Source organism: Cetorhinus maximus, chromosome 23, assembly GCF_964194155.1.
Source record: "Cetorhinus maximus chromosome 23, sCetMax3.hap1.1, whole genome shotgun sequence".
NCBI classification, from domain to species: domain Eukaryota; kingdom Metazoa; phylum Chordata; class Chondrichthyes; order Lamniformes; family Cetorhinidae; genus Cetorhinus; species Cetorhinus maximus.
Window position 1 is genome coordinate 36209014 of NC_135901.1, and position 20390 is coordinate 36229403.

Below are 20390 nucleotides of genomic sequence, written 5' to 3' on the forward strand. Positions count from 1 at the left end.
AAGATAAGAGCCCATTATGTTGGGGGTAGTATGTTAGCATGGATGGAGGATTGGCTAACTAATAGAAGACAGAGAGTTGAGATAAGGGGGTGCATTTTCAGGATGTCAACCTGTAACTAGTGGAGTGCCACAGGGATCAGTGCTGGGGCCTCAATTATTTACAATACATGTTAATGACTTAGATGAGGGAAGTGAGTGTACTATTGCCAAGTTTGCGGATGACACAAAAATAGGTGGGAAGGCAAGTGGTGAGGGTGGCACAAGGAGTCTACAGAGGGATATAAACAGGTTAAGTGAGTGGGCAAAAATTTGGCAGATGGAATAAAATGCTGGAAAATGTGAGGTTATGCACTTTTGCAGGATGAATAGAGGAACTGAATATTATTTAAATGGAGAAAGACTGCAGAAGGCAGCAGCACAGAAGGATTTGGGAGTCCTTGTGCATTAATCCCAAAAAGCTAACATACAAATTCAACGGTTAATCAGGAAGGCAAATGGAATGATGGCCTTTATTGCAAAGGGAATAGAATACAAAAATAGGAAAGCCTTGCTAAAAATATACAAGGCACTAGTTGGACGACACCTAGAATACTGTGAACAATTTTGGTCCCCTTATCTAAGGAAAGATATATTGGCATTGGAGGCAGTGCAGAGAAGGTTTATTAGGTCGATCCTGGGTATGGAGGGATTTTCTTATGAGGAGAGTTTTAGTTGGTCGGGCCTGTACTCATTGGAGTTTAGAAGAATGAGGGGCGACCTATTGAAACATAAAATATTCTTAGGGGGCTTGAGATGCTGAGAGGTTGTTTCCCCTTCTGGGAGAGACCAGGACCTGAGGGCATAAACCCAGAGTAAGGGGGAGCCCATTTAAAACAGAGATGAGGAAGAATTTCTTCTCTCAGAGGGTAGTGAAACTGTAGAATTCTTCCCTGGAGACGGCTGTAGAGGCTGAGCCATTACACATATTCAAGGCTGAGGTGGACAGATTTTTAATCAGTAAGGGAATCAAGGGTTATGGGGAATAGGCAAGAAAATCAATTTGAGGATTATCAGATCAGCCATGATCTCATTGAATGGCGGAGCAGACTCGATGGGCCGAATGGCCTACTTCTGCTCCTACATCTTATGATCTTATGATCTAAATCAGGAGACCAATACTATACACAATACCCTCAATGTGACCTCACAAATGCCAGGTATAACTCAAGTACTCCCTTTACAATCAACAATAACATTCTATTAGCTTTTCTAACTACTTTCTGTACCTGCAAACTAACCTTTTGCAATTCATGCACTAAGACTCCAAGATCCTCTACATCTCAGAATTCTGCAATCTCTCACAGTTTAGTTAATGTGCTTCCTTTTTATTCTTCCTGCCAAAATGCTCAATTTCACATTTTCCCACCTTATGTCCTCTTCACATCTTACTTTCCTACCTATCTTTGAATCATCAGCATATTTAGCAACCATACCTTGGTCCCTTCATCCAATTCATTTATATAAGTTGCAAAGAGTTGAGGCCCCAGCACTGATCCCTGTGGCACACCACTCATCGCACCCTGCCAACCAGAAAATGACACATTTATGTCTGTTCTGTGTTCCCGGTTAGCTAGCCAATCTTCCAGCCATGCCAACATGTTGCCCCCTACGTGATGAACTTTTATTTTCCGCAATAATCTTTGATGTGGACACTATCAGATGCCTTCTGGAAACCTAAGTACAGTACATCCACTGGTTCCCAATTATCGACAGCGCATGTTATTTCAAAGAACTCAAAAAATTTGGTTAAACATGATTTCCCTTTCACAGAACCATGTTGACTCTGCCTGGTTACCTTGAATTTTTCTAAGCGTCCTTCCATAACATCATGAATATTAGTGTCGAACATTTTCCCACTGATAGATAAAGAGCTAACTGGCCTGTAGTTTCCTGCTTTCTGTCTCCCTCTGTTTTTGAACAAAAAGTTACATTCGCTACTTTCCAAACTCATGGAACCTTGCACGAATCTAGGAAATTTTGGGAAATTAAAACCAATGCATCAACCGTCTCACTAGCCACTTTTTTTTTTAAGATGCGAGGATGAGGTACATTAAGACCTGGGATTTTTCAGCCTGCAGCTCCAACAATTTGCTCAGTACCGTTTCCCTGGTGAAGGTAATTTTCTTGAGCTCATCCCTAACTTCCATTTCCTGACTTACAACTATTTCTAGGATGTTACTTGCCTCCTCTACACTGCAAAGGCACCCAGCTATAATGTTAAACTGTCCCGTTATGCAGCAGCACTTTGGGTCTTTGTTTTGAAGAAATGGAATTCGGCTGTTCTCATTAGGAATACTGGTGACAGACCGATCTAACAATGTCATCATCAAATGGCACAACATTGTAAGGGGACCTATTACCCATTGTGCCTATGCCAGCATTTTACAAATATTTTTCCAATTAGTCCCAATTTCCTTCTTTCTTTGCATGAATTAGAATGTTCCACCTCTCAAGCAACTGTCCAATTCTCTTTTGAAGAAGGGATTTCTGCAGAATCCATGAAGTTTGCTTTAATTAATAAAAATTCCATGACCCAATGACATAAAGAATTAGATTTGGATTCATTATACATTTTTCGAAATAAACTTTATTTATGCAATTAATTTCATGTCAAATTTACAATAGATATCTATCCTGATCAAGCATGTCTCCATTATTTTCTCAGCAATGGTGACCAGGCAACAACCATTGATTGTTGTAAAAACCCATCTGGTTCGCCAGTCCTTTCTGGAAGTAAATCTGCTGTCGTCCTTCCCTGGCCCACATGTGACTCCAGACGCACTGCAATGTGGTTGAATCTAAACTTCCGTCGGAAATTGTCTAGCAAGTCACTCAGCAGGGCAATTGCACATGGACAACAAATGCTGGCCAGTGATGCGCATGAAGGAATAAAGATCTATCATAAAGACTGATGCACAGGGATTATACACCATCCTTGCCATTTCCTCGTGTTCAATCACAGTAATGCTTGCGTCTGTCTTCAGAACCACACTAATCGACATCTTTGAGATGTGAAGTGATTGTTAATTTCAATTTGTAACCCCATTAATTCCTGTGTTGACTGAATAAGCTTGTGCCCAGTCAAATTCAACCTTTCCAATTTTGCTGAATGCATTTTGAGACAGAGGACAGATAAAATGTCATATGGCTGTCACATACTATGCATAGTTAATAGTCGCCAACAAGCATGAATTCTGGAACTTTCCTCACATTTAGTTGAGTAAGTTTAGATAATGTTTCTTCCAGGTTCCAGACTGGGTCCTTTCGCATGTACGTGATTAAAAATTACACTACAGAAAAAATATGCAAAACGACAGAGACTGACTGAGATTATCAAACCATGAAGTCATATTGCACTTCAGGATCGTGTTTTATGGAAGTACAATTCGGCTGAAAAACAGCCATGCGGCAGAGAAATTGATCAGACATTAGAATCACAAAAATAACAGCACATTAGCAGGTCATTCAACACTTCACAGATGTGTGAACTATCTTGCAGCAATTCATCCCAGTTTTCATCTCTTTCTCCAAAGCGGCTCATTTTGCAATATATCATTCAAGGCCTGGGGAAGTGCAAATGTCACATTGCTGAAAGGAAATAAATTTGGTTAATATTGAACACCAAACAAGAATAATGCAATTTTTCTTCACACATAAGATGAGAAAATTTTGATAATGTGCTCACAAGGTTTTGAAGTTGGGACTCCAGGCATGTGAGGTGACCACACACCCCATTCTCCTACACAAACCCTGTGCTGGGAAAAGCTCAATGGAGCTGGCTGGAATGTTCAACTGTGACGTCATGCAGCAGCACTTTGGGTCTTTGTTGTGAGGTAATGGAATCCGGTTGCTATAGTTACCAAACGTTGTTGTCATTGGCTCAAGCAATCCTTTGTCTTCTGACTTAAAAAAAATCATTTTGTAGGAGAAAAATGTCTCTGGTGAAAATGGTAAAAAAGAGAAAATACATCTCTCTGGAATGAAAAAAAAAATCATGGCAAAAGGCTGGCTAAGCCAAGTTGTCAGGTTTGTCAATCGTTTACCTGGTGGTCTGATGGTGATGGCTTAAACACTTTCATCACCACAGCCCAGCGTCAACTCCCGTTCAGGGAATCCAAACTGTTATGGCTGAGTAAAGGAAACGTATAACAGCTCGACCAGAATCAGTGGACTGGGAGTTGAAGTTTCACATCAGCTGAAAATGTTGCCCATGCAACAGTCCGAGATCAAATACAGAGGGAGTGAAAGAGGAAAAGAGAAAGGCTGTGAGAGGTTGCGAACAACTGGCTATAGAGAGCCTGGTGCAAGGGCAATATCTGGATGGTAATGGGACAGGTTTTACTGCCCACTGTTTACACTGGCACCAATATAATTTCTGATCAATCGATCAATGGCCTTTTTCTTCGTATTCTTTTCCTTCTTTAGCTCATTGCTCCCTCTATTCTCTCGCTGCCTGTGTGCACTCAAAGTTCACTGGGTTGATTCCTGAAATGAGGCGATTGTCCTAGGAGGACAGTTCAAATGGGGCCACTTACCACTACCATCAACACCGCCTTTGTCCTTTTGTTCATGACATCTTTATCAGTCTCTCCTTTGCCCCCACCTATCGCTGGCCTTCTATCCAGCTTCACCTGCTCCACCACCCTTGCCCCCTCGTCCCCACCCACCTTTAAAAAGTATAAATTTCATCACATTTTTACCTCTCTTTAGCTCTGAAGAAGAGTCATACGGACTCGAAATGTTGACTCAGTTTCTCTCTCCACAGATGCCGTTACACCTGTTGAGTTTTTTTCCAGCATTTTCTGTTTTTGTTTAAGTGGGATGTCACTGTTCTCTCTGGGGTTTAGAATAATGAGAGGTGATCTCATTGAAAAGTCTGACATTCTGAGATAGCTTGACAGTGAACATGCTGCGAAGTTGTTTTCCCCTGGCTGGAGCGTCTAGAACTGGGCTCACATTCTCTGCATAATGTGTCCGCCATTTAGGACTGAGGTGAGGAGACATTTCTTCACTCAAAGGCTTGTGAATCTTTGGAATTCTGCAGCCCAGAGGCCTGTGGATCCTCAGTCGATGAGCATATTGAAGGCTGAGATCTAGATTTTTGGACTTTAAGGGAATGAAGGGCTATTGGGATTGGGTGGGAAATTGGTGTTAAAGCTACAGATCTGACATGATCTTATGAATTGGTGGAGGAGGCTCGAGGGGGATTATGGCCAATTCCTGTTCACTTTTTGATATTTTTAATGTTCTATCTCAGTGAAAATGCCATCAAGGCGAGGGGAAACAGCAGGTTGAACGTGGTAGCTTGGCCGAACGGCCTCAGGTGCTGGATTCAGGTTCAAGCCTCTGTGGATCAGCTGCTAAAGTTAAAGGTGGTTCACCTGTGGGTCAATTTTAATTCTCTCTTCTGACGAAAAAGTGCCAGCTCAAAGTGAATGCAGGCATGTATTGGGTTTCAATTTAACTGGAAGAAGCGGAGAAGCAGTATAAATGTTTATTGCTTTTGTGAGAATGCACAATCGTGGAAGTAGTTGAGTTGCTCTTCCAGACAGCCTGCACGGCCCTCCTTCTATGCTTCAGCGATCGATGCTTGTATCCCAACAACAGTAACCTATCCATAGGGCCAGTAGTCGTGAACGATTGGTTGAGGCGATGGAGTCCAAATCCATTGGGGTTCCCACTTTTCATTATTCCTGGTTTTAACTATATGTTTACAGAGTTAATAAGCGGTTAAACTGAATGGAATCCATCCAAACACTCGGATGTTTCCCGATTTCCGTTCATTAACGAAAACATTCACGAAATTTCCAGCAGGAAATGGAACAAAAAAGGAGTCAGGTTGATGTGATAGTTGCTTTCTGGGTGTGTCTCTCTCCTTCGGCCTCTATCATTCTCGGTGTATATGTCTGGGTGTGTTCCTCTGTGTGTGTCAATGCGGTTCAGTTCCCCAAGGATTTGAACATATTTTTACCATCACAAACTTCATTCACATCAGTTGTGCAGCTTCATATCAAAATGTCACAGAGAAAAATATCAGGATGGAAGGTGCAGGAGGTGTTTGCAATGTTTGGAAGGAAATGCAGCTAAGAAGTGGAAGATTCAGCGAGAAGTTTTCTGCTCATTTAACACGAGATTTGGAACCAGGTCTGGGAGATATTTGCGCCGGTGTAAATAGCAAAATCTCCCCTATATTTTGCCTTGCATCACTATTTCTACAGTCAGTGCATTGCAGCCTATCGCAACCATTCTCTCATTCCCTATCTTCACCTCTGTAATTGCTCTTGATCTGTTGCACGGATGACATTTCCAGCTCTGATGCAACACTCCAGCTCTCACTCTACTGATTCGGGCAGAGCTGATCATTTTAATCATGAAACATCTCAAGCAAATTTTAACAGTTTGCACGAGGTCAGTAAATCATCATTCACGGACCGGGAATTGAATCCAGGCCGCGGTGATGAAAGCGCCAAAGCCTAACCACGAAACCACCAAGGAGGCTGCGCACAAGATTTACAGCCTGGTTTATCTCTGTTATCCATAGAACCATAGATTCTACATCTAGAACACTACAGCACAGAAAACAGGCCATTCGGCCCTTCTAGTCTGTGCCGAAATATTATTCTGCTAGTCCCATTGACCTGCACCTAGTCCATAACCCTCCAGATCTCTCCCACCCATGTATCTATCTAATTTATTCTTAAAACTTAAGAGGGAGCCCGCATTTACCAGGTCAGATGGTAGCTCGTTCCACACTCTCACCACTCTCTGAGTGAAGAAGTTCCCCCTAATGTTCCCCCTAAACTTTTCCCCTTTCACCCTAAAGCCATGTCCTCTCGTGTTTATTTCTCCTAATCTAAGTGGAAAGAGCCTACTCGCATTTACTCTGTCTATACCCCTCACAATTTTGTAAACTTCTATCAAATCTCCCCTCATTCTTCTACGCTCCAAGGAATAAAGTCCTAACCTGTTTAATCTTTCCCTGTAACTCAACTCCTTAAGACCCAGCAACATCCTAATAAATCTTCTCTGCACTCTCTCAATCTTACTGATATCCTTCCTGTTGTTAGGCGACCAGAACTGCACACAATACTCCAAAGTTGGCCTCACCAATGTCTTATACAACCTCACCATAACATCCCAACTCCTATACTCAATACTTTGATTTATGAAGGCCAGTATGCCAAAAGCTTTCTTTACAACCTTGTCTACCTGTGACGCCACTTTCAGGGAATTATGTATCTGAACTCCCAAATCCCTTTGTTCCTCTGCACTCCTCAGTGCTCTACCATTTACTGTGTACCATTTACCCGTGCCTTTTATTTTCATTTCCGACACCTTTCACCAGAGACACGTTTCATAAGAACACAAGAACATGTGTTCTCTTCTTTAAATACTGTCAGTGATCTAGCCTGCACAACTCTCTGGGGTAGAGAATTCCAGACATTTACTACCCTCTGGGAGAATAAATTCCTTCGCATCTCAGTTTTGAATGAGTGTCCCCTTAGTCTGTAACCCCCCCTAGTTCGAGCTTCTCCCACTAGCGGGAACATCTTCTCAATATCTACCCTGTCAAGCCCACACCAGAATCTTGTGCGTTTCAATAAGATCACCACTCATTCTTCTAAACTCTAATGAATAAAGGTCTCACCTGTTTAGCCGTTCTTGATAAGTCAATCCCTTCACTCCAGGAATCAGCCTAGTGAATCTCTTTTGAACTGCCTCTAGTGCCAGTATATCTTTTCTTAAATATGGGGACCAAAACTATGCACAGTACTCCAGATGCGGCCTCATCAACACGCTGTACAATTGTAACAAGACTTCCCTCTGTTTAAACTCCAACCGCAAGCAACACAGGCCAAAATTTCATTTGCCTTCTCAATTACTTGCTGCACCTGCATGCACAGGAACACTCAGATCCCTCTGTGCTGAATTTTTTGGGGTCTCTCTCCATTTAAATAATAGCCTGCCTTTTGATTCTTCCTACCAAAGTGCCTGATCTCACACTTTCCTACATTAAGCTCCATCCGCCAAGTTTTTGCCCACACACTCAATCTATCTATATCCCCTTGCAGATTCCTTATGTCCTCATCACAACCTGCTCTCCCACCTATTTTTGTATCGTCAGCAAATTTGGATACATTACACTCTGCCCCCTCCTCCAAGTCATTAATTTAGATAATAAATAATTGAGGCCCCAGGACTGATCCTTGTGACACTCCACTATTTATGTCTTTCCATCCTGAAAAACCCTCACTGTCTGTCTCCTGTGTGTTCAGTTGGGCTCTTCACATTGCAGGGTTTGTGTAGGGTAATGAGGATCATGGTCTCTCACACACAGAAAGCTTCCCCGCATGAAAAGGGGTAGAAGCATTAACAGAATTAAGTGTGAGGAAAGGTTGCGTCATTCCCGTTTGTTCTTAAATAGTAACTGGATAAATCATCTCAAAACCACGTGACATTTATACTTCTCCAGGTTTTGAATAATATTCTGAAAAATGCATGACTCGGAAGAAAGAGGGAAGGATGGGGACAGATTTGCTGTAAGGTTGTTCGCACATGTGTGAAGTGTTGAATGAGCTGCTGATGTGCTGTGTCATCTGATGATTCTAATGTTAGATCAATTTCTCTGCCGCATGGCTAAGATTTCCAGCCGAATTGTACTTTCACAAAACAAGGTTCTGAAGTGCAAAGGACATTCTAGGTGGTTCTGCAAGGAGCTGCATGTTGTTTTTGTAGTCTAGTGGTTATGACATTTGCTTTACACACCGAGAATTCCCTGAATCGAAACTCACAGTAGAACTTGCAACATTTGTGGAAAATGTTCTTGCCGCCATTGACAAGTAGGATCTGAGTGACACTGAATGTTGATGGGGGAAAAACATTAACGTCTTCATCTCTGAACCACCAAACTTTACAGTTAACAGCTGAACGCGCTGACCAATTGTGCTACAGACACTGATGCAAATTTCTGTGCTCTTTGTACATGCACAGCGAAGTCTCTTTGAACATCAGCACAACTTTCTCACCTTTTGAAACATATTCTGCTTTGTTGGCCCTTGGAAAGTGAGGAGGAAGGCCTCTAAAGGGCCATCTGTCAGTTTTTCTATGTTGTTCTTTCACAGAGCGCTGATCCTTTTTCTGCTATTCACACATTCTGCTTTCTTGCCTTTATGCCACAATCAGCACCTTTTTTAGCCCTTACCTCTACCATTAACACTCCCTTTGTCTTGTGTCCCTGACTCCTTTGTCAACCCTTCCTGAGCCCCCACCTATCGCTGACCTTCCCACCTGCTCCACCCAACCCCTCATAAACAGTATAAATTCCATCACATTTCTTCTTCTCTTTAGCTCTGAAGAAGAGTCACACGGACTCGAGACATTAACTCTGTTTCTCTCTCCACAGATGCTGTCAGATGCTGAGCTTTTACAGCATTTCCTGTTTTTAATACAGATTTCCAGCATCCGCAGTATTTTAACTTAAAAGCAAAATGCTTCGCCACAGTATTTTGCTTCATTTATGTTGTTCTGTAGTCTCTCGGTTTTCCGCATAACTTGGTATTCTCAACTGAAGGTTATTCGTGGGCTCGTTGAACTCGTTGTCCCTGGCTTACAAAAGCAGCACTATAACGGGTGAGCTATGGAGCCACCTGCTAACTTAAGCACACGGAAAATCGACCATATGCAGTAAAACGGGGCAGAGGCTGAAGTTCCAGGTGGATGACATTTGATAGACCTGGAAATGTCTGAGAGGGAGAACAGGAAGTTAAAAGATGCGGCATGAAAGTGGCAGAATTTGATGTGTGTCAGTTACTTTCAGTGATGAATTTCTGCCGCGTGTCGCCTTGTCAGTTTCACAGGAGCCGCAGGGATGAGGTTGATGGCACCTGATTAAAATGATGAATAATGAGAACTGTAGGCAGCAGGATTCAAACTTACAGGGGGAGACCCCAATGGATTTCAAATCCGTCACCTTAAACATTGAGTTATGACCAACAGCTGCTCCAGAGCTTAAATGTGTTCTTGTCAAATCAGAGATGGCTGCAAAATAAGTCACTTGGCCCATCGTGTCTGTGCTGGTTCTCTGGAAGAGCAACTCAACCAATTCCACACACCCGCCTTTCCCCCACAAAATTTATATTTGTGTTGCCTCTCCGCGTTTTTCCAAACAAAATAAAGGACAACAACCCGCCCTATATTAAACTAGAATCCCCTCTTGTTCTCCGGAAGGGAATTCCTAAAGTGGGAATGTGACTTAAACTGTGGCAGCACTGGGATTCGGATCCGCTCCTCCAGAGACTGGAAGGAACCCAAGTCCAAATCTTCATGTTACTGGGTCGGGAAAACTTTGTTAGTTAAGGGAAACTGTGCATGGATTCTGCAGAAACTCGTCCTTCAAAAGTGAAATGGACAGTTACTTGAAATAGAGAAAAATTAGGCTTATGAAGAGAGAGAAGTATATTGAAACGCATTGGTTCCTCTGAATTGGTTCCTCCTCTGGCATAGATGCGATGATCCAATGACCTACCAACCTGCTGTACCATTTGATGATGACATTGTTGATCAGTCTGTCTCCAGCATTCCTAATGAGAACAGCCGAATTCCATTTCTTCAAAACAAAGACCCAAAGTGCTGCTGCGGAACTGCAGTGTAGTCAGGTATACTGGGCTAATTATGGATGGAGTTTCTGTAGTGTAGTGGTTATCACGTTCACCTTATATGCGAAAGGTCCCTGGTTCAAAACTGGGCAGAAACAATATCGAAACTTGCTTATTTAAATAAGAGGAAAAGCTGCCTCTCTCCTTGTTGTTGAATATTAGCTGAATGCTGTGTCTCACAACTGGATTGCACTTGCTCTTCGCTTTATCTGTTAGAACTCGCTGGGTAACAGGAGAGTTGGCATTTTCTGTCATTTAAGGACCCAATGACAACCCGGAACTGTGCGACAATGAATGCTGCTCCAGCTAACAGCAATCACTGCTGTCATCGGCTGAAGAAGTCGGTTGTGTCTTGTATGAACGTGTCATTTTGTGGGAGAAAACTGTCCCTGGTGAAAGAGATGTGAAATGAAAATAAAAGGCACAGATAGCGTGGATAAGCTGGGCTGTGAAGTTGCAAACCTGGGAGTCTTGTGGTTAGGGTTCGGCGCTTATAAATGTCATGATAATGATTAATATAAATATGCATTACTACTTGATTGAAAACTGAAAACGCATATCAGCTCCGCCTGAATCAGTGGAGTGAGAGCTGGAGTTTTGCATCAGAGCTGGAAATGTCACCCGTGCAACAGGTCATGAACAAATACATAGGTGAAGACAAGGAATGAGAGAAGGGCTGTGAAAGGCTGCAAATCACTGACTATAGAGATGGTGGTTCACGGCAAAATATAGCGGCAATAGGGGAGATTTCACTGTTTACACCGACACAAATATCTCCCAGGTCTGGTTCCAAATCTCGTGCCAAATGACAAAAAATAATTCTCACTGAATTTACTCAGTCCCATGACGTCAGAGGAGCTGAACACAAGGAAAGCAAGTGGATTTTGCTGGAATGGGTTGTAAGATGATCGAATGACTGTGAAGGCAGCAGCAGTGGGGATGGAAATGAAACAATTAGGGAAATTTTAAGCACAGAAAGAGGCCATTCGGCCCTGCGTGCTGCTTTGAAAGAGCAGTTGTGATTGGTTGATCAAGAGTGATATTTTTGCTAGTTTGAACAGCAGGAAGATAAATCTGTCCCATTCCCACCCACATTTTGCACCATCATCCCTTTAGTCAGTTTCTCTCTCATGCCTTGTACCTATCACTGTCCTTCCCTTTTGTCCTTTCACTCCCCTCCCTCTGCCCCTGGACTTGTTTCCCACCTGTTACATCTCTGACTTTTCCAGCTCTGTTGAAAGATCATCCAGCTGGAAGATTAACTCTGTTTCTCACTCCACAGACGCTGCCAGACCTAGTTTCATTCAATAAGGAATTCCTGTTCATTGTAGCAATTCACACAGTGGTAAGGAAAAGGTTTTCTTTGACTGGGAATTGAACATAGGCTGTGCCAGTGAAAGCACCAAATCCCCAGCACTAAACACTCACAATTTCCAGTGAAGCAGAAGGCAATTTTCACTCAAGCACAAACAAGTCTATTTTTCACAAAGTGGGATGGAGAGAGAGACTCAATTTGAGCGGTGACACTGCCAGAGCAATGGGGTCCTGGGGCTCACCCATGAAAGCTGCAAAGTTTTCAGAAACAATGGCGCCCAACGTGGGGCTCGAACACATGGCCCCGAAATTTAGAGGCTCATTCTGTAGCGATTGAGCTCACCGGACATGCAAGTAAAACTGTTCATATTCCAAAATACAGGAATAGAAATCCTGATTTCCAGTTGGTGTCTCAGCTCGTTCTGAATTTAACTCATGTGAATAAAGCTTGTGATGGTAAAAATGTCCCCATGCCCCCGGGGAACCGAAGCACATTGACACACACAGAGGAACAGAGATAGACATTTACAACAAGAGTGACAGAGGCCGAAGGAGAGGCAAACAGCAAGAAAGCAAGGGCGACACCAACTTGGCCAATTATTGTTCCTTTCCAGACTCCAAATTGAGTGAATGTTTGCAGATGGACGGATATGAAGAAACGCGGAAGGGAAGCAGGCAGAGCACATGGAAGAGTTTGGAAGGTTTTTATTCAATTTAACCAATAATTAACCCTGGAGGCATCTAAGGCAAGATGCACAGTCAGCCAGACTCAAATCTGCTTCAGGAGACCCCCAATGGATTTCAAGCCCATCACTTTAAACACTTGGCCCAGACTACAGGCCTTACAGTGATTTTAATGTTGTTCATATAACATCCCAGAACGGTTCTAGCAGCGATAGAGAGCATTCGGCTCCACATCTTCCTGGTCACCCTGCAATTTACACTGACTCTCTTTGTTCTTCCTACCAAAATGAAGATCTTAAAATGACACCTAATTCGAGCCCATTCTGAGATGATGTGACTGAAAGGGCAATACATACAGGAGACTGGAGTATAAACCCAACTCCCTGAGACCGCTCGGCCATGCTATCTCCACTCAATGCACACTAACCATTGCCTTGAGTGGTATTGGCACTGAATTACAACATAACCAATAGGGCCAGAATAGACCATTTTACCCCAGAAGCCCCTCATAGTATAATAGAATCAGATCCAAGGTTACACCACAGAGAGAGGCCATTCGGCTCGTGTCATAGGAACATAAGACTCAGGAACATTAGCGGGAGTAGGCCATTCAGCCCTTTGAGCCTGCGCTGCCCTTCAATAAGATCATGGCTGATCTGGTTGTGGTCTCAACTCCACTTTCCTGTCTGTCCCCTTAACCCTTAGCTCTGTCCAATTCTGCCTTGAATATATTCAATGACCCAGCCTCTACTGATTTCCGGGGAAAATAATTCCACAGGCTAACGACCCTCTGAGAGTGAAAAAATGTCCTCATCTCCGCCTGAAAACGGAGATCTCTTACTCTTCTGGAAATTAATAACCTGGTCCCACTCCCCCACCTTTTCCCCGGAGACCTGCATTTTCTGTCCAATTCTCTTTTGAAATCCGCGATTGAATCTGCCTCCCCCACACTCTCAGGTAGTACATTCCAGATCCTAACCACTCGCTGTGTAACAGAGAAACCCCTTTAGAAATATCGGCTTCAGGACAATCAGAATAGTTGGTAACAGACAAAACACCGAGAGGCTCAAAGGGAGATGGCACCGGTTGTAGGAGAGCTGGTTTCCGGTGACATGGATGTGTCTGCAGTGGGTGGGATCAGACTGTTTCCATGTGCCCACAATGAATGTCCCAAATTTAATTTTGGAAGAATAAAATTGATATGGAACAATCGGAAGCTTTAACTCACTGACTCCCTGCTTTCGGGTATCTCGAAGAGTGAACTTTCACCAGTCTCTGTTGTACAATTGATCAGTGCATTCAGCTGTTAACTGAAAAGAAAAATCGGTGATTTGAGGCCACCCAGGGGTGAATCCGTCGTCGTTTTCTCCCCACCGTCATTCATTCTCACACAGGTCTGGCTGGCTCTGTGGCCCTGAATCTACAGGAAAATATCACCCAACGTAGCAAGCTCGACTTTTACCCTCTGAGTTCCCACACCAATCTTCATTTCTGAACATTCATTTCAAAGATTATTCTGAATATTCATGTTGAAGAAAATAAACGATCATGTACCTCCATCTAGCCCAATAGAAATCAATGAAGTTATTGGATTCAAAGAAACGCATCAATTTTTCTCTCTTCCTCAGCTCCACAGGGAGTGAGACAGGAAAAAGCAGCAATTTTCCAGCCCAACACTCTCCAATCAGCCGCTGCCAGAAGAAACATTTTTTTTAAAATTATTATTATTTTGCTGAATTTTATTTTGAGAAAGAGTGAAGACTCAGGGAGGTGGTGGCTTAGTGGTATTGTCACTGGGCTAGTAATCCAGAGACACAGGGTAATCCTTTTGGGGGCCAGGGTTGGAATCCCACCTGGAATTGAAAGTCTAATAATGGCCATGGAACGATTGTCATAAGAACCCACCTGGTTCACTAACGTCCTTTAGGGAAGCAAGAATGACACCAGCCTGGTTCTGTTTTTGTTTATTTCCCAGTGCAGGTTTCGTGAATGTTTTCGTGAATGAACGGAAATATGAAAACTCTCGAGTGTTTGGATGGATTAGATTCAATTTAACTGATAATTAACTCTGTAGACAGAGAGTTAAAACCAGGGAAAATGGGAAGTGGAAAACCCCAATGGACTTGGACTCCAATGCCTTACCACTCGGCCACGACAACTGACCCTCTGCACAGTTTAATGTTGTTGGTATAAAATCATAAATGCCTACAGCAGAAAAGGAGTAAATTCGGCCCATTGTGTCCGTGTCGGCTATCTGGAAGAGCAACTTAACTAATTACATAATCCCACCTTTTTCCCCACAGCAATATATTTTGATTCTGTCCCTCCTTGTCCTTCCTGTTAAAATGAATCACCGCACACATACCCCGAAATAAAATTTGAGCTGGCACTTGTTCGACCTGCTGTTCAAGCTGCTCATGTACAACTTTCAATTTCCAAAACCCACCAACCTCATCACTGTGGCTCCTGTGAAGCTGACAAGGGAACACACGGCAGAAATTCATCACTGAAAGTAAGTTACACACGTCAAATTCTAAACACTTCTATGCTGCAGCTGTTTCTACTTCTGTCCCTGCCTCGCCTCCAGCTCCCTCTGCCCATCAAGCTCCCAGGTCAATTAGTTGCGTGATGCAGGCAAAGTCAGTTCACGAACCCAATTTTTCCCTGGAAAGCAGGGACAGGGAATGTAAGACACAAGACTTTGAGTCGGGATGGGTTTACAGGAGCTCATTTTCCTGATTGCCTGAGATACTGATTACAGGAATGTGCACAGTATCAATTATACACAGCCACACTCTCCTTCCAGTCTTGTGCACCTTGTTAAGATTTGAATTTGTTAATATTTTCACACTGGATTTCAATGTGCTCAGTCGATGTACTGCAAGAAGGTACACAACAGAATCATGGTAAAAGTGCCTATTTTGAAAGGGATGCTCCATCTCCATATCATTATGTTCATCCAGATGCTCTGTAACAGGTGCAAGAAAGATTTACTGGAGTGATGCCAGAACTGAAAAGTGATAGCATTCAAGAACAATTGAAGAGGTTAAACAGGTTTTCTCTGGAAAACAGGGTGAGGGATGACTTGATCGAAGTTGCTAATATTAGAAAAGTGTTTGGAAGATGTTTTCACTTGCGGATAGACAAGAATCAATATAACTTAGTCACCAATAAATCCAATGTCCATTTCAGAAGCAATGTCTTTGACCAGAGATAAAGGCTGAAAATGATAGAAATACTCGACATATCTGGGAATTTCTGTGGATTGAGAGTCAGAGTTATGTTTTCAGGTCTGTGTACTGACTCAGTACAGTTCTGCTGAAAAGTCACAGACCTGAAAAGAAAAATATGTCTCTCTCCACTGACGCTACCGGGCCTGTTTCGAATTCCAAAACGTTCTGTTTTTATTTCAGATTTACCACATCGCTGTTCTCTTTTCCTTGGATGAGAATGTAGAACTCATTTTCAGAAGGATTTGAGATCCAAGTCTGAGCTGCACATCCCTGGGTAAAGTCACACAGTGAAAACATCATTCACCAGCTGAATGTGAAAATGGATTCACTCGATCATCTGATTAGTTGACAAAGCAGCAGTCACACCTGATGGAGAAAATTCAGGTAGTTCATGCGTGCAAAGTTTGGTCACCAGTCACCAGGGGCTTTAAAAGTTCAAAACATTTAATCCGCAATAGGCACATTCTTACTGGCAAGACGGAGATTAAATGTTCAGTGTGTGGAAAGAAAAATAACTTCTTCACCTCACCTGGTAAGAATCCAGTGAATTGACATCTAACTGTAGGGGTTTGTTCTGCTGTTAATTACAACCAGGAGAGAAGTATGGTAGAGGCGTGTGCACTTTGTTGCCTCAATTGATTTTAAAAAAATATATTTTGACCCTAAATCTCCAGTCATCATCGGATCATCAAAAATGATTTTACATGCAATAGTATCGGCTTCTCATGGCGGACCTGTCGCCCAGCATGTGCATTGCGGGATGTAATTGGCACATGTGCATTGCGTCTCCCGTCTGAGCATGCGCAGTGTTGTCCTGCGACTGGAGCCGCAGAGAGCGGATGAGAAAATGGCGACTACAGCAGAATAACAGAGTTAGTTGGTGGGCGGGAGGAATGGAGCCAGCGGAGTGGGCAGGGAGGTTTCATAACAACTTGGTTCAGGCCGCAGAACCTTAATAAGAAACTACCGGTCCCGTGTTTGCAGCGAACAGACCGGAAATGGCGGGGTCTCTCCCTCTGTCCGGCCTGTGGCAACGGGTGTGCAGCAAGGCGCATGCGCAGTCACCCTGGTCCAGGTGGCAGGAGGAGAGAATGTTGTGAATTTCTATCCTGGACTGACAGGGATGGATTTTGGAAACTCCTTTTACAGGGGGTTAGAAGGGGAGGATTTACACATAGCAAACTCAAACCAAGAGAAATGTTTGTCTCTTCGCAACTTCTATCCTGGGCTGACATTGATGGATTTTATTAATGATCTTTTTACAGGATGTAAAATGGGAAGGATTTGCAAAGGGGAAACTCAAACCAAACATCACATCAAGATCTAACAGAGTCACTCGATTCATCAGGATCTGAATATTATTGGCCTCTGACTATAAGCATTGAGTTCCAGCTCATTCAACCACTCACTGTGTAAATTCCTTTCCTCACACCCCTCCTGTTGATCTTGCTTCAAATCTTAAACCTGTGTCTGTAACCCTTTTATGATCAACTAATGTGAACATCTTTATCTACCTTATCTCAACCTATCATAAGCTAAAACACCTCCATAAAATCTCCCCTCAACTTACATTACTCCAAGGAGAACAACACCAGTTTCTCCAAACGAACCTTACAACTAAAATCCCTCGTGCTTTGAACCATTCTGGTATAACTCCTCAGCCCCCTCTCAAGGACAGTCACATCCTCCAAAATGTGTAGTGATCACTGGTTTACACTGATCCAGATGTTCTGTGTTCATGTGTGTGACATCATCACACATCGACAATTACACGGTGACATCACCCCACTCTGCCGGTATTTCCTCAACTGGGAGAATTTTTGCTGACTCCAGTGCTTCTGATATCTTTCCAGCTGCAGGAGAGTTTACATTTAAAAACTGAAATTGTTTCAGAGTTGAGTATTCTTGACTATTCATCCACAGTTTAGAGCTTTTAGTCCTGTACTCTGTTATCTATCAGAGGTTACATGGCTCTGGGGCTGGTGTGACTCCTTTACTGTGGATCTAAATCCATGTCCATCTATTGCTCTGTTTCACCTCTGCCCTTCCTGATCACCTCTCTGCCATTGTCTAACTTTCTCTGTCTCAATAATGGGTGTATTTTAATTATGTTTAGGATTTTAATGTTTCTTCTGCCTACTGTGTCAAAATGAGGTTTCCACTGCTGCCCATCCCGTGACCATGTGCTGCTGGCTCACCAGCTTTATCTTCCCACAGTATCTTTCAGGAATTGTTTTTCCTGCGCTGTAGTCCAATTCTCTTCCACTTTGGCGCCAATGTTAACCATCAAATTCTGCCCACCCTGAAATGGTAATTCATTAATTCTATTGTGTAATGGAACGTACCAAGGTGTTTCACAGGAGTGTTAGAAAGCAACATTTGACACCGAGCCACATGAAGAGATATCAGGGCAGATACACAAAGGTTCACTGAAAGAGGTAGGTTTTAAGGAGTATCTTAAATGAGGAAAGTGAGGTGGAGAGGTTTCGGGGGGAAATTCCAGAACTTGTGGCCTTGGCAGCTGCTGGGGGAGACACGAAAGGTGGGGCAGTTAAAATCAGGAATGCTGAGCAGGTCGGAGTTAGAGGAGCGCAGATATCTCAGAGGGTTGTGAGGCTGGAGGAGATTACAGAGGTAGGGAGGGAGAGACCATGGAGGGCTTTGAAAACAAGGATGAGAAATTTAAAATTGTGGTTCTCTTTAACCCAGAGGCTTTGTAAGTCGGTCAGTACAGGGGTGAACAAGACGGTGCGAGTAAGCAGAGTTTTGGATTACAGGGAGGTTGAATGTGGGAGGCTGGCCGGGAGTGTGTTAGGATAGTTACGTCTAGAGGGAACAAAAGAATGGATGACTGATTGAGCAATCACATACAGGGCTATGCGGATAGTGTGGGAAAAAGACTTTGATTGGATTGAATGGCAGAGCAGGCTCGATGGGCTGAATGGCCTACTCCTGCTCCTATGTCCCTATGAACAGTCTGGTTCAGCCTCAGTTGTTAGGGAGAGTGATGGTGGTCAGGGAGTGGAGTTTGTAGCGGGGACTGAAGACAATGGCTTCAGTCTTCCCAATATTGAAATAGAGGAAATTTCTGTTGATCCAAACAAGTCAGGATAGTGTGTGACTAGGAGGGTATCTTGGAGGTGATGGTGTTAACATACACCTGCTACCCTGGTCCTTCGAGGTGGTGCAGGTTGAGGTTTCTCGAGACTTTGTCAAAGTTCTTGTTGTGTTGTAGGTATCCTTTCACCCGCTGCCTCTCCCACCTCTCTCTCCCTCTCCTCCCTTGTAGGCCAGAGTCTTGTGTAGCCCAGACCGGGTGGCAGGTTCCCTTCCCTGATGGACATTCGTGAACCAGTTGGGTTTTTATGACAATCCAGCAGTTTTCATGGTCACTTTTTCCTAGTGCCGGCCCCACAAATTCCCAGATTCATTCAGCTCAATTTCACAACCTGCCTTTGTGTTTTTGTGGGTTCTCTCTCACTCCCTTTTTTCTGTTTTAAATCAATTTCACAGGGTATTAGAAGAGGAGGATTTGCAGTCGGGAAACTGAGACCAAAGATCACATCAGGATCTGACAGATTCGCCCAATTTATCATAACCTGAATATCATCGGATTTTGAACATGGAAGGAAAAAGCACCGTTCATAGTGGGGAGACACAGTGGAAATGTGGGGATTGTGGGAAGGGATTCAAATACCCATCTGAGCTGGAAAATCATCGGCGCACTCACACTGGGGAGAGGCCATTCACCTGCTCCCAGTGTGGGAAGGGATTCAGTCAGTCATCCAGTCTGGAGACACATCAGCGAGTTCACACTGATAAGAGGCCTTTTAAATGCTCAGACTGTGGGAAGTGCTGTAAAAGTTCTGAAGAACTGATGCGTCATCAACGTGTTCACGCTGACAAGAGACCATTCAGGTGCTCTCACTGTGGGACTGAGTTCAGGCGATCATCTCATCTCAGTGTACACCAGCGAGTTCACACTGGGAAGAGGTCTTTTCAATGTCCAGACTGTGGGAAGTGCTATAAAAGTCCTGGGAATCTGATGTCCCATCAACGTGTTCACTCTGACGAGAGATCTTTTAAATGCCCAGACTATGGGAAGAGGTATAAAAGTTCTGGTGAACTGATGTCCCATCAACGTGTTCACACTGACGAGAGACCATTCAGGTGCTCTCACTGTGGGACTGGGTTCAGATGTTCATCTCATCTCACTGAGCACCAGCGAATTCACACTGGGGAGAGGCCATTCACCTGTTCCGGGTGTGGGAAGGGATTCACTCGCTTATACCATTTACAAAGATACCAGCAAGTTCACAAGTAACTACACTGATTGGATGTTTTTGTGAAATCACATCCAGGACTGAACCATGTTCATTGGCATCTCTTTCTGCTGATGTTAATAAATTCCAGGTCAGTTATAGGGAGTAATATTCTGGATAAAAGTCAAATAAATCAGCTTTGT

General features: G+C 43.4%; 2 protein-coding genes and 1 non-coding gene across 3 annotated transcripts in view; all 3 read left to right on the forward strand.

The window, feature by feature from the left end:
* LOC144697978 (uncharacterized) overlaps positions 1–20390 on the forward strand; it is a 608842-nt gene that overhangs the window by 483069 nt on the left and 105383 nt on the right. The gene's annotated exons all lie outside the window — the stretch shown is intronic.
* Positions 1–20390, forward strand: part of LOC144697977 (uncharacterized) — a 39413-nt gene that overhangs the window by 4215 nt on the left and 14808 nt on the right. The gene's annotated exons all lie outside the window — the stretch shown is intronic.
* trnai-uau (transfer RNA isoleucine (anticodon UAU)) lies at positions 10720–10792 on the forward strand. Its single transcript has one exon. It is a non-coding gene; the product is annotated as a tRNA-Ile (tRNA).